General features: G+C 46.5%; 1 pseudogene; it reads left to right on the top strand.

The window, feature by feature from the left end:
- Positions 1-2,291: 2,291 nt before the first annotated feature.
- On the top strand, positions 2,292-3,011 carry LOC116091609 (annotated as a pseudogene).
- Positions 3,012-13,544: the final 10,533 nt, after the last annotated feature.

Raw genomic sequence — 13,544 nt, 5'->3', positions numbered from 1 at the left:
CTGTAGACCAGGCTGGCCTCAAACTCAGAAATCCACCTACCTCTGCCTCCCAAGTGCTAGGATTAAAGACATGTGACACCACTGCCTGGCAAGGAGGAGGGTCTTAAAGCCTACACCCACAGTGACACACTTCCTCCAACAAGGCTACACCTCCAAATAGTGCCACTCTTTGGGCCAAGCATATTCAAACCACCACATCAATTCAGCCAGGCTGGCTGGTCACAGAGCTCTAGGGATTGCCTATCTCTGAACATCTCCAGTGATGGGGTGGGTTACAAGTGTGAGTGCCATGGCCAGTGTTTTCTGTGGTTACTGGGAATCAAACTCAGGTCTTCATGTTGTGTGGCAAACTCTACACACTGAACTATCTTTCCAGTCTTCTTAATACATGACACTTGAAGGTTCTACACAGCTTGTATCTACAAAAGATGTGTGTGTATATTATGGTTATTTTTAATTATCAACTAACACAATATAGAATAATTAGGAATAGAGTCTCAATAAGGAGTTGTCTAGATTAGGTTGGCTTGTGGGCAAGTCTGTGTGGGACTATCTTGATTGCATTGATGTAGGAAGATCCAGCCCACTATGGGTGACATTATTCCCTAGGTTTAGATCCTAGATTATGCAAGAAATTAGAAGGTAGACTGAGCTGTAAGCATGCATACAGTCGTTCTTTCTGCTCTTGACTGTGGATGTGATGTAGCTTGTCACCTTGACTTTCTTGCTGTGATGGACAGAACCTGGAATTGTGAACTAAAATAAACCCTTTCAATTAAGACAGTTTCAGCCTGGTACACCCTGTGTTACATGCATGCATGAATGTATGCAGACATATACACACAGAGAAAGAGAGAGAGAGAGAGAAAGAGAGAGACAGAGAGAGAGAAAGAGAGAGACAGAGAGAGAGAAAGAGAGAGGCAGAGAGAGAGAGAGAGAGAGAGAGAGAGAGAGAGAGAGATCCCAGCAATCAAGTCAGGTGGCTCACAAGTACCGATAACTCCAGCTCCAGAAGATCTATCACCTATGGCTCCTGGGAAATCAAGGAAGGACTCTGATGGCAGGCACTGATACAGAGGCCCTGGAAGAATACTGCTTACTTTGCTTGTTCCTTGTGGCTTGCTCAGCCTGCTTTCTTTCTCTCTTCCTTCCTTCCTTCCTTCCTTCCTTCCTTCCTTCCTTCCTTCCTTCCTTTCTTTCTTTCTTTCTTTCTTTTAAGCTGCAAAATATTTTTTATTTTAAAAACAGTCAACAGAGGTCAGCAATGCAAATGTTATCTCAGGACATGAGCCTGTTCTTATACCATCCAAGATCAAGGGCCCAGGAACTACCTACAGTGAGTTAGGTCCTCTCACATCAATCAAGAAAATGCTCTGAAGAAAGGCCTCTGGTGGAAGCCTCTTCTCAATTGAGGTTCCCTCTTCTAAAATAGTTTGTGTCCAGTTGACATAAAACTATCCAGACTAGAAAGAAACAAATAGCTACAACTATATAAAGAGATGCGAAGAGCTCTACATAAAGTAGAGCTCCACTGAGAGCTGTAGGCATGGGTGCAGGGCTGCCAGACTGAGCACTCAGAATGCCTTGGCAGTGTTGCCCTGCAGGCTGACACGCATGTGGGCTGACTCGAATGTGGACTAACCCGAAAGATTTGAAGGGACACTTCTAAAGCATGGTGGCACATGATGAGATCAGAGGTCTCCTGCCCATTAAAAGGACGATCCAAGTCTTAGATGTTAATAACCAGCCCTTCAAGGAGCAGGAGGAGCCAAGCAATAAAAAAGTTCAACCTCTAGCTCGGGTCACATCCTTGGCAAATGTAATCTCTCCTGTAAGAAATGGAGCAGTCAGTCACTTTGGTCAAACCATACAGTCATTTACCCTTCGTGGTGACCACAGATCCCCAGCCTCTGTCCAGAAGTCATTAAGCAGGTCCACCGTCCCTACACCCACCAAGAGAAGAAGCAGCGCACTATGGTTAGAGTTGCTAGACATCAGTATGAAGGAGTCCTTGACCACTCAAGAGATCAAATGTCAGGAGGCAATATATGAATTGTCCTGAGGAGAACAGAACTTAACTGAGGCTCTCAAGCTCACTAGAAAGGCCTATCATGACCCCATGTTAAAGCTGTCCATCGAGTCAGAAGAGGAACTCACACACGAATTCGGAGACTTGGATACTTGCATACCTCTGCACGAAGATCTGTTAGCAAGGATAGGAGAAGCAACCAAGCCCAATGGGACCATGGAGCAGATTGGTCACATTCTCGTGAACTGGTTACCAGGCCTGAATGCCTACAGAGGTGGCCAAGGCTCTTCTGGATCAGAAGAAACAAGACCCAAGAGTTCAAATTTTCCTCCAGTGCCATCTGGAGTCTCCTTTCAGTCAAAAACTAGATCTTTGGAGTTTCCTAGATATCCCTCTAGGTCACCTTGTCAAGTACCCCTTACTGTTAAAAGAAGTCCTTAGACACACTCCCAAAGACCACCTTGATGTTCAGCTCCTGGAGGAAGCAATATTGATAATACAAGGAGTTCTTTCTGATACCAACTTGAAGAAAGGTGAATCTGAGTGTCAGTATTACATTGACAAGCTGGAGTAAGTACTTGGACAAGAAGCAGAAGGATCCCCGGACCGAAGTGAAGAAAGTGTTGCTGTGCCATGGGGAGCTGAAGGATGAAGTGACTATAAACTGTACATTTTCCTATTTCAAGACATCTTGGTTTTGACTTGGCCTGTCACCCGAAATGAGTGCCACGCGTACCAGGTTTACTGGCAGCCCATCCCAATCCAGGAGCTGGTGTTGGAAGACCTGCAGGACAGGGATGTGCACATGGGCAGCTCCTTCCAAGAGGCCTTCGGCAACTCAGACAAAGCTAAAAATATCTTTAGGGTCTGCTTCCAAGACCCTTCTCCAGGTCAGTCCCACACACTGCAATCCAATGACGTGTTCCATAAGCAGCAGTGGTTCAACTGTATTCAATCATCCACCAGGCCGCCAACCCCCTAGAGCTTCAGGGCTTGCCAAACCTTCACGAAGAGTGTGAAGAGAACAACCCTTCTGCTGGGAATCAGAGCCCAGCGATGGTCATGTGTGGTTCCTGGTGTCATGCAGGGAGACGAGGAAAGCGCCCTGGATTGTGGCTCCAGTGTACAGTCAGCAGAAGACACCAGGAACGTGAAGGCACAGTGGCCTCAGCCTGGATTATGAAGAGCAAGGGACAAAGCACAGTCAGGTGGCAAAAAGAGACTTTGGTATAAAGTGTTTATTCCCTGGTGGGGAACTGTTTATTTATAAATGTGTACAGTTTTTCTTGTAATGGGAACATCAAGGGTTACTCTGTACCTGAAGTAATGTGTTCATGGTTTGGGTCTCTCTCTCATTCTCTCCCTCTCCCTTCCTCCCCCCACTCACATCATTGTCATGGCATTGATGTCATCGTCGTCATCATTGTTGTTGTTGTTGTTGTCGTTGTCATCGTCATCGTTGTCATTATTAATGGTAGCTAAAGATACACAGATTACTGTTAAATTGAAGACTTTAAGAAGGTATTTTCATGGATTATTTGGAACATGCCAATCTGGTATATTTTCTCAGAAGAAATATGAGTGGAGCCGGTGTTGTCCTCACCTGGGTTCCCCATGACTTTCCAGGACTGAGCAAATGTCACGGTGTTTGCCAGGCCTAAAAGCTTTCAAATGCTGAAACTCTATCAGTGTTCTTTGTTAAACCTCAAATGAAGCACGGGATTGTAATAATGACATCCACAATCTACATGGAACAGTTTTGAGTTTGAAATAGTTTGTATTTACAGTGAAGCCCCACTTCCTTGGAGAACAAGCATGAAGTTTGATGTCTTTCCCCTTTGTCTCAACTAGAATGAGCAAACGCCTGTGACCGTCTCTCACTGCACGGTTCTCCTTCTTCATTCATTTATTCAGCCAACTATTTAATTTTTTTATTGTAAAGTAGTTTTTAATATTTGCTTTTATTTTTTTACATTGATGCCTTTTTAAATTGGCATGTCCTTGAAGTTTTTCCTCCTAATTGTGTATGTGTGTGTATGTATCATATTAATTTTATCAAGTGAAACCAAGCCATATTGTTTGAGCCAATTAAGAAAACTGCAGTTTTTTTCAATGTGTTATGGTCAGGGTGGTAAAGTCCCATGAAATGACTTAGTACATTCTAGACTACTGAAAGGACCACAGGAAGGGTTGGGTGCAAGTTTGGTTTTTGTTTTGTTTTGTTTTTGGTTGTTGTTGTTGTTGTTTTGAGACAGGGTTTCTCTGTGTAGCCCTGGCTGTCCTGGAACTCACTCTGTAGACCAGGCTGGCCTCGAACTCAGAAATCTGCCTGCCTCTGCCTCCCAAGTGCTGGGATTAAAGGTGTGCGCCACCACTGCCCAGCGGATTGGGTGGAAGTTTTTGTGTTGTCTGAAAAGCAAGACAGAAGGCAGGAGACTGGGACAGTGGAGGGAAGGGGAGAGAAGAGTAGCTTGTGTAAAGTAAGTTGTCCGGCTGAACCAGAGGAGGGAGATAGGAGCAGCCAGGCTTGAGGGATGTGGGAAGTTGTAGAAGGCAGAGGGGACATGAACCGTGTTTGCTTTGGGTTCTATATCTGCAAATGCTGCATTTGAAAAGGAGCTGGACAATGTGTTGGAAATTTGACCATATTAGGTTAATTCTGGTTGCTTTTCTTCATTTAAAAAAAGCTCATGATTCTTCACTGCAAATGTTTGCATTAAGAATGGGGTCCTGCTCTTTAAAGGGGGGAGAAGAACAGAGACCCTATGTCAGCCCAGGGTTATACTGGCAATCAGTTCAAGTCATTGTTAAGCATTATGCGAAATATATCTCCAGTGGAAATGAAAATTGGAAAAGGCTGTAAATAGATCAATCAAATGATTTCTTTGTATAAATGAATTATACAATTAAAAAAAGCACACACATAATAATAACCCAAAACATTTCTCTCCTGGTGGTTATTTAGGGGGCTATCCACTGGGACATGAGGGCTTAGCTAAACTTTTAGTAGTTAAGAAAATTCCAAATAATTTACCCTTTTGAGATTTGCTGATGAGTAAGAAAGGTCCATAGTTTAATCCCTATGAGTCATGTGATCTTTTAAGGACATGGTGTAATAAGAAGTCACCATTGTACTGCAGACAGCTGACTATATGGCCGCCTTCTGGATGCAGTAGTAGAGCAGATAGCAAACATCTTCACTAAAGTGGTTAAATCCAGGCTCTGAGGTAGGTATCTCAGCCTCCTTACTTTGAAAATCAAATTCAGAAGCGTGCCTTGCCCAGTGTTGTGATCTGCAACAGTGGAAAGAAAGACAGTGGTCCTGTCTGGGGTTATCACGTGGAGTTTAATTTCTCTCAAAGTGGCTCTGTTCAGCTTCTAGAGTTAGAGGAGCAAGTGGTTCAGATGTGATGATGGAATGATGTTTGGCCTAAAGGTGTCTTGCTTGGTGTCTCTCGGGAGAAAATAAACAGTCATGACATGAGAAAAAAAAGAGATGAGAAGCCAACTAATTGATTATGGTATATTCTAGTGTCAAAATACTAACAAATCTGGGAATTTGGTAGGAAAGGTTGGGGGAGGTAGGGTGAATATGATCAAAACATGTATAAAATTCTCTAAGAACACACTCACACACATTTATAGTCAATGGGATGGCTCAGCACCAATTCTAATCACCTGAATTCAATCCCCGGGATCACATGATGGAAGGAGAACACACACACACACACACACACACACACACACACACACTACAGAGAATAAATACATGTAATTTTTTTTCATAAAGAGCATTCTCTGTCTGGTGTTGGTAATGGTGTGAGAGATACCACCAACACTGTGACTGGTCTGGTGTTCCCCTTAGAAGGCAGATCTGAGCAGATGATGGACATTTAACAGATGCCTCACCTCACACCAAGGATCCACATGGTGAATCCTCTCTACACAGAGAAGCCACTGTACCCTTGGGGTACATCTGTGCACCATTGCCTGTGAAGCCGATGCACACAAAGGCTCATTGCTTGACTGTTCACGGTGCTCACAAAGGCTCATATGCTCTGAGGGGCATCAGTTCACACACTCACAGCCCCCAGAGAGGTTGGACAACTGCCAGAGGGCACACAGCAGAAAGCAGCAGAGTATTCACTCCAGGGTGAGCAGGGACCACCCAGTATAGAGTAGGAAGATGGGGTACCACTGCCACTGCATGGACATCCAGCACCAAGCCCAGAGCCAGCTATGGGGTGGACTTCCATGTGTCCCGTCCTGTGCGAGATTGAATATGGCTTTCCAACAAGACTGCTCCTCTGCTGTGGCTTGAATCAGGCTACCGGTAGGTAGCCCCACATCCTCCAGCTCCAGTCCCTACTGGGGTCCTTCCAGAAGAGCTCCAGCAGACGGGTGGAGTTTCAGGCACTTTCCCTCTAGCATGAAACTAGACGATCCATGCAGACTTCATCCAGCCATGAGGTGCTGGGTCCTGGCCCCAGGACAGTGGCTGTGCCTCCTCCTTCTAGCAATACAGGGGTCACATGAGGTCACAGCCTATAAAGTCCCAGTCCCAGCCCTACAGCTACAAACAGGACAGAAGAGACACTTCAAACATTCTCCCAGGAAGGCTCCCGGTTCCTATCTGAGAATCTCGGGCATCCTTGGAGCCATCAGGAATGTAGAGGGCTCTCCAGGGCCCTCTCTGGAGGCCCAGGTGAAAATGGTCTGACCTAGAGGCCTCACTCTGCAGACACCCAGGCTCTCCACACTGTGAGACCAGAGGTTCTCGACAGGAATCTCCTTTTGAGGAGGTATTCATACATTTCTGGAACGAGAGAGAAGAGTGAGAAAGAGAGAGAGAGAAAGAGAGAGAGAGAGAGAAACAGACAGAGAGAGTGAAAGCACATGCATGGGCATGTAAGTGTATGACGCTTGCTAGTGCATGCGTGCATATGTGTGCATGTGTATGTATGTGTGTGTATGTGCATGCATGTATGTGTGCATGTGTGTTTGCTCTTGCTTGTGCACATGCATTTGTGCATGTGTGTATGTGTGTGCACTCATGTGTGTTCATGTGCACGCATGTACGTGTGTGTGTGTGTGTGTGTGTGTGTGTGTAATGTATGTGTCTAGAAAGTGGAAGCAGTCTGACATCCATCTACCTCTCTACCAATAAGGAGATAAGAGTCTACAGCACCAGCAACCACATGGTGGCTGTAATGGGATCTGATACCCTCTTCCAATATGTCTGAAGAGAGCAATGGTGTACTCACAAACAAAATAAATAAGTAAATCTCTTTTTTTTTTAAAATAAGAATCTACAGCACACTGGTGTAGTTAAGAGCTTGACATCTACAGGAAATATCTCTGGTCCTTTCTAGGTAGGAATCCAGGGGAGTCCAGAAGACAAGCAAGCCAGAGTCTCCCTTCACTGGATGCTGGTAAGTTGATGGCAGGTTCTCTGCTTCTGCTCCTAACAGTCCTTCACTGGGGGGAGGGGAGTCTGGGGAGGGCAATGTCAGTCCATAGGGAAGCAGCAGTTTACAGAGGGCCTTACTCAACCCAGTCTGTCCATCCCGAGGCACACCCCTCTGAGGCTCTGTGGTCAGTGGATAGTGCCCCTGGACCACCCTCAGAGCTTCTTGACCTTTCTGATCCTTGCTTCCCCTTTCTGTAAACATAAGAGAAGCATTCCACAAATGGTTGCAAGCTCTGAAGCAAACAAGACCAAGATTGAATGTTCAACTTACTGTTAAGGCTGGTCCAGGAGATGCTGTGACAAAAGTGGACTCTCAGGCTGTTCATTCACCCTCTGCAGCTGGCATGTCAGAGTAGCTCCCAATCCTGTGCTCCCCATGTCTGTCACTTCCTAAATGGAGGTCACATGACTTGGGCCTGTCCTTCTGCCTGCTTGACTAAGGCCTGCAGGATTCATTTGGCCTGCAGACTCCACAGCAGGGGCTGGTCCGACTTTCTTCTGGACCCTCTGGCTTCTTTAAAAGTTTACACCCAAGAACAGCTGCCTCGTAAAGGCGTTTTTCATTAGTTTCCTGGAAGATGGTATTCTAATTTCCACACGTTTGGGTCTCGGGAGTGCCGGCAACCTTGTACTGATGGTTTCCCACACTCTCCGATTAATCATCTCCAGCCTGACACTGTAGCACAAGAAGACAGGGAGCGTGCAGGTAGAAATGTTGCTTTCTCTGTTGGAGTGCCCATGCAAGTTCTAACAGCCCCAAGTTTCAGAGGGATTGCTGCCCTACAAGGAAGGGAACCTGAAAGGGTGGAAGTCGGGGTTCTTTCTAGAAGGAGTATGTCCATTGCAGGAGAGGATGCTGCAGCCTGTTAGCCTGAAGAGGGAGAATCTTGAACACACTGTTTGTGTAATTCCTTGTATTAGTAGCTTTGTGTTTTCCTCCAGTGTCCTTGAAACCTCTTATAAATGACTGGATAGTCGGGTCACTCTCAGGGTGTGGACAGGGCGTGGAGAGGATGAAGTCATGGGGCCTAAGCTGCTGGGTTGCTGGACACAAAGCCAGCTTCCCTGGGCAGCCCCACCTGATCTGATCATGGCCTCTGAGCCTGGCACTGGAGAGGGGGAGAGCTAAAGGCTGGACTTCACCTTAAGACATCTGCAGGTGTCCACGTGTGACAGCAGTGTGGGAACCAGACTGCGGCTCTACAGGTCATGAGCCTAGCAGTAAGACTTATGGACCCTGAGACAGCCCCCCCACTAGCAAGCACATGGCCTCAGGAATGTCGTTTCTCCTTTCTGCCTCAGTTTCCTCATCTGTGAAATGGAGTTCTTAAACATATTTACTATATAGTTGTCATGTGGCCACAAAGAGCTCAAACTTGGCCCATGAATGTTAAAACAGCAGCAGGACACAAGTTCTCCAGAAGCAGAGGGTCAGTTAAAAAAAATACTCCAGGAGAGAGACAGGGTAGGGGTGGGGTTGGCTCTGCACGAGCCAGAAGGACCCACTGACTTCATAGACAAGGAATTCCAGACCCTGAGACCTCTGCAGCCCGCTGGGTTGCCTGCCGAGACCAGACATCTCTGCAGAAGGGGTAAAAAGCAAGCCCCCTAGCTCAGGCACAAAACTGTCTCTTATAGCAGGAGGAAGGAATGGCTCCCACAGTAGGTCTGCACTGCCTCCTGCTACCACTGCCTTCTGCACGGAGTAGGCCAACTTCTGTGCAGCTTTCATGATGGCCTTTGGACTTCATTCCAAGAAAGTTCGGAGCAGTGTGTATGCTGGCCCCACCCAGGCCAGGCTCAGTCACATCCCTAGACTGCCCAGATGAGGAGATGAGCCTTCATTTTGGATCTCTGAGTCTGTTCCTAGGGCCAGTTGCCCCAGCATCCCAGCCAGATGCCCTTGCCTGCCCTTGCCTGTTGCCTTCAGGGGTTCCAGACTCATATGGTTCATCTGTCATTTGTTTGGGGGTTCTTTGAGATATTTCTTTTAGTAGAAAGTGTTCCTCTTACAGAACATAAATAGTGAATAGCAGGATCTGGAGAGATGGCTCAGAGATTAAAAACACTTGCTGCTTTTGCAGAAGACCTGGGTTCAATTCCCAGAATCCCTGGGAAAACTCACAATCATTGTAATTTCAGTACCAGGGAGTCCAATACCCTCTTCTAGCCTCTGTGGACACTGTACACACTTGGTGAACATACATACATGCCATCAAACACCCTTATCCATAAAATAAAAATAAGTAAATCTTTAAAACAATAGAGAGAAGCATCACGGTCTTCAAGAACTTTCTTAATATGTTTTATGTCCGGTATGTCCAGTTTCACAGAGGGCCATGTGGCATTATGCACAGTGTGCCCAAGGACCTGCCTGGAAAGCTGAGCCCAGCTCAGTGTCTGTCTATGGAATAGCTGGTGCAGACAAGGTGCTCCTGTATTGTACACAGGGAGAGCTGCTCAGACTCAGCACCCCTCAGTCTTCTGATGGTGGATGGAGAAGAGGGAGGCAGGGGAAAAGAGCAGGTGGCTAACGGTGTGTGCAGGGCTGAGGAGAAGCTCTGTGTAGAAAGCCTGCCTGCTGGGCATCAGGCCTTGGGTTCCTTCTTCAGCACCAAAAATGAGGAAAGTTGGGAAGATGCCCAGAGGCTAAGAGTGTGCACTATTCTAGGAAGGACTTGAATTCGATTCCAGCACCCAGGCTGTCAGGCAGCTCACAACTGCCTGTAAGTCAGGTGCAATGCCTCTGCCCTCTTCAGTTACCCATGCTCACATTCACACACCCCTTCACAGGAACACATACATACATACAATTTTTAAACTAAATCTTTTTAAAGGGGAAGGGAAGTAAAGAGTATGCAATTCCTCTCCCAGTGCATCTGCAGAGTACTACGGACATGGAGTAAACAACTCCATGTGACCAATCTCCACAGAGCACAGTTCTCAGCAGCTGAAAAAGGAGATCATCCTCAGAGTTCACCCCAGCTGAGCTGCTTAGTAGACCACAGTGCTGGCTCTTGGGAAATGTAGCTCAGCCAACAAAGAAGAGAGTCCAACTGGAGTGCCACACATGGTGCGAAGGAAGACACAAAAGGCTGCTACTGTTCCATGCCATTTTCATGAAAAGTTCAAAGCAGGAAAATGGAGAGACAGAGATCAGTGGCTGCAAAGGACTGGACTGACCCTAGAATGTTGCACTGCTACCTAAGGTCAAAGTCTACCATTGTCCAGAGAGCCTCCTGGGCTTGTCACAAAATGGCGGACTACTTACCAGCAGGGCTTCTCCTTCTCTGACCTTGTCTTGGGAGTTCAAGACCCCCATGACCTCTGCCTCTGAGAGAGATGTCACAGAGCCTTAGTTAGATTACAGGCTCAGCTTCTGTTCTCCCAATAAGAGATTCCTGGAGTACCTCCACATGCTAACGAGGCATTTCAGTACCTTAACTTTTAATGGCCTTTGCCTACCCTGAATATTCCTACCCTCTAACCCAAAACTATATATATATATAACCCTTGATTCACTCCTAATAAAGCTGATCCCAGAATGTGTCGCCATTTTCTGTTTGTACTCACGAGCTGTCTGAAACCCTATTTATCAACTGCTCTCTTCATCATGGTGGGGCAGTGGCCAAAAACCCCAGGGAAAGGGAGACCCACACAAGAAGGGACCCTGGCAGCTAAGGTGTTGGGTGTTCTCAGTCATTTCTGTTGCTGTGATTAAAACATCCTAACAAAAGACAGCTTAGGAGAGAAAGGGTTTATAATCCTGGGTTATAGGCCACCATTTCAGGGAAGTCAAGGCAGGAACCTGTGGCAGCTTATCATATCTACAATGACAGCAGAAGGAGAAATAAATGCACGTGTGCCTACTGCTAAGCTCACCATCTCTACTCCTTTTAAACATTTTTTAGAATTTCCGTTTTTGATTATATGTATATGTGGTGGCAGAGATTGTGCATAGGAGTGGCCCTCAAAGGCCAGAAAAGAGCACTGGATCTCCTAGAGCTAGAGTTACAGGTGGTTGTGGGCACTTCACCTAGGTTCTGGGAATCAAACTCGGGTCCTCTGCAGATGGTATGAGTTCTTAATCACCGAGCCACTCACCAGTCCCATCACCTTCCACTCTTATCCACTGCACAGACACTGGTGTCCCCACAGTGGCCTGGGCCTTCCCAGATCAATTGACACAGTCAAGACAACCCCGCTCCCCTCTCCAAGCATGTCTACTGGCCAACCTAGACAGTCTCTCATAGAGACTCTTTCTCCAGGTGATTATGCCACCCTGACAACTAGAATTAACTGACTTGGGGTTGAGGGCAGGGGTTACTTGGCTAATGAAAATGTTTAGGAATCAGACTGGCAGGGACTGCAGAGAACTGGGAATGTGCTCAGCATCCTGGGAATGTTTCATTCGTGTGTTTGAACAGGTTTCTCTGTGAATCCCAGGCTAGCTTGGAATTCTCTACAAAGCCGAGGCTGACTTCAAACTTGTAGCCCTTCTGCCTCAGCCTTCCTAGTTCTGGAATTGCAAGTGTGCTTCCAGGATTGTTTAATTTAAAATGGTTAACTGTGCTATGTGAGGAGTACCTCAAGTTAGAGTTGGGGAGGAGAGGAAGAAGAGGGTGGAAAGAGAAGACAGCAGAGAGACAAGGAAGAGAGCGAGAGAGGGAGGAAAGAGGAAATATGAGGGAGAGAGGGAGGGAGAAAAGGAGGCAGGGAGGGAAGGAGGGAGGGAGGGAAGGAGGGGGAGAGAGAGAGACTGAGCAGAGAACCCCTGATCTTTAAAGATATTTTAACACAGTTTTTATCACTAGGGTTAAGAGAAAGAGAAGCACTCGGAAGAAAGACATGCCCAAATGCATGGGTGAGAGCTCCTCAGAGAAGAGTCAGAGAGTAAGAGAGATCCAAGTGTGGGTGTGTCCTCCCAATCTGGCCATAAATACCGGCTGGTGGCTCTCAAGGCTTCATCTCAAAGAATAGCGTTTAGACCTTTCTTCTTCCCTGTCTCTTTTGGTAGGTGACATTATAGGGGCTTTGGAGACACTTTACAGTCCTAGAAAGGAAAAGTAGAAGGCAGTAGTGACTTAGGATGTGCCCTTTTCTGTAGATGGGGTTTCTTGTGAGTTCCTAGAAATTTGGAGATTTATGGTTGGAAAGGAAGAAATGCTCTAAGCAGTTGTTTTCTGTTCTGGAATTACTGTGTCTCTGCTGGTAGAGGGTTTCATCCAGATTGGGTGAGGGGGCTCCCCTGCCATTCTTATATACTGCAAGTTTTTCCTTTCTGTCTTTCTTCAGAGAGGGGCACTGAGAGTAGTGGAGACAGAGGCTGCTCCTCTTACCTTTTGAAAGAATGAAGCAGCCCAACCAGCTACCCCTCTATGTGCCCACCCCTGACCCAGTTCCCTTACCTCTGTTCTCCTGAAGACCACACTGATCATGTATTCATTTTACAGACATCGTGATGGCCCCCAGAGATGTCCTAATTCTAGAAGCTCATGGACATGGCACATTTTGCAATAAAGGAAATCCTGAGGATGTGTATTTGTGAGCTCCAAATTAGCCTGTTATGTTTGTTTATTTGTTTGTTTTGAGACAGGATCTCATTACACATCTCTGGCTATCCTTGAACTAACTATGTAGACCAAGCTGGTCTCAGACTTAGAGAGATCTGCCTGCCTGCCTGCCTCTGCCACCCAGGTATTGAGACTAAAGAGGAGCACCACTAAGCTGGACTTAGCCTGTTACTTTTTAATTCAGCTTAGTCCACGTTCTTGGGGCATGAGCAGAATGTAGCCAAACTCTTTGCCAGAAAGTATCAAACAATCCAGTCATCAATTCTTGGTAGACTCCTTGTTCACCCCTACAACACCACAGGCAAGACCTCCACTGTCCACACTTCTCTTGGCATCCTGTTATTCCAACATCCCACCCAAATGGCCCACTACCTCTGCTTGCAGCAGCCTCCAGCTTCAAACTAACTTTTCCCATTGCTTCCATAAACCAGTTCCAACAACCTAAGAACAACATGGTCAGGTTATCAGAGCT

Source organism: Mastomys coucha, unplaced genomic scaffold (genome assembly GCF_008632895.1).
Source record: "Mastomys coucha isolate ucsf_1 unplaced genomic scaffold, UCSF_Mcou_1 pScaffold15, whole genome shotgun sequence".
Taxonomy (NCBI): Eukaryota; Metazoa; Chordata; class Mammalia; order Rodentia; family Muridae; genus Mastomys; species Mastomys coucha.
The sequence above is the reverse complement of the archived record's forward strand: the minus strand, read 5'-3'. Positions and strand labels throughout refer to the sequence as shown.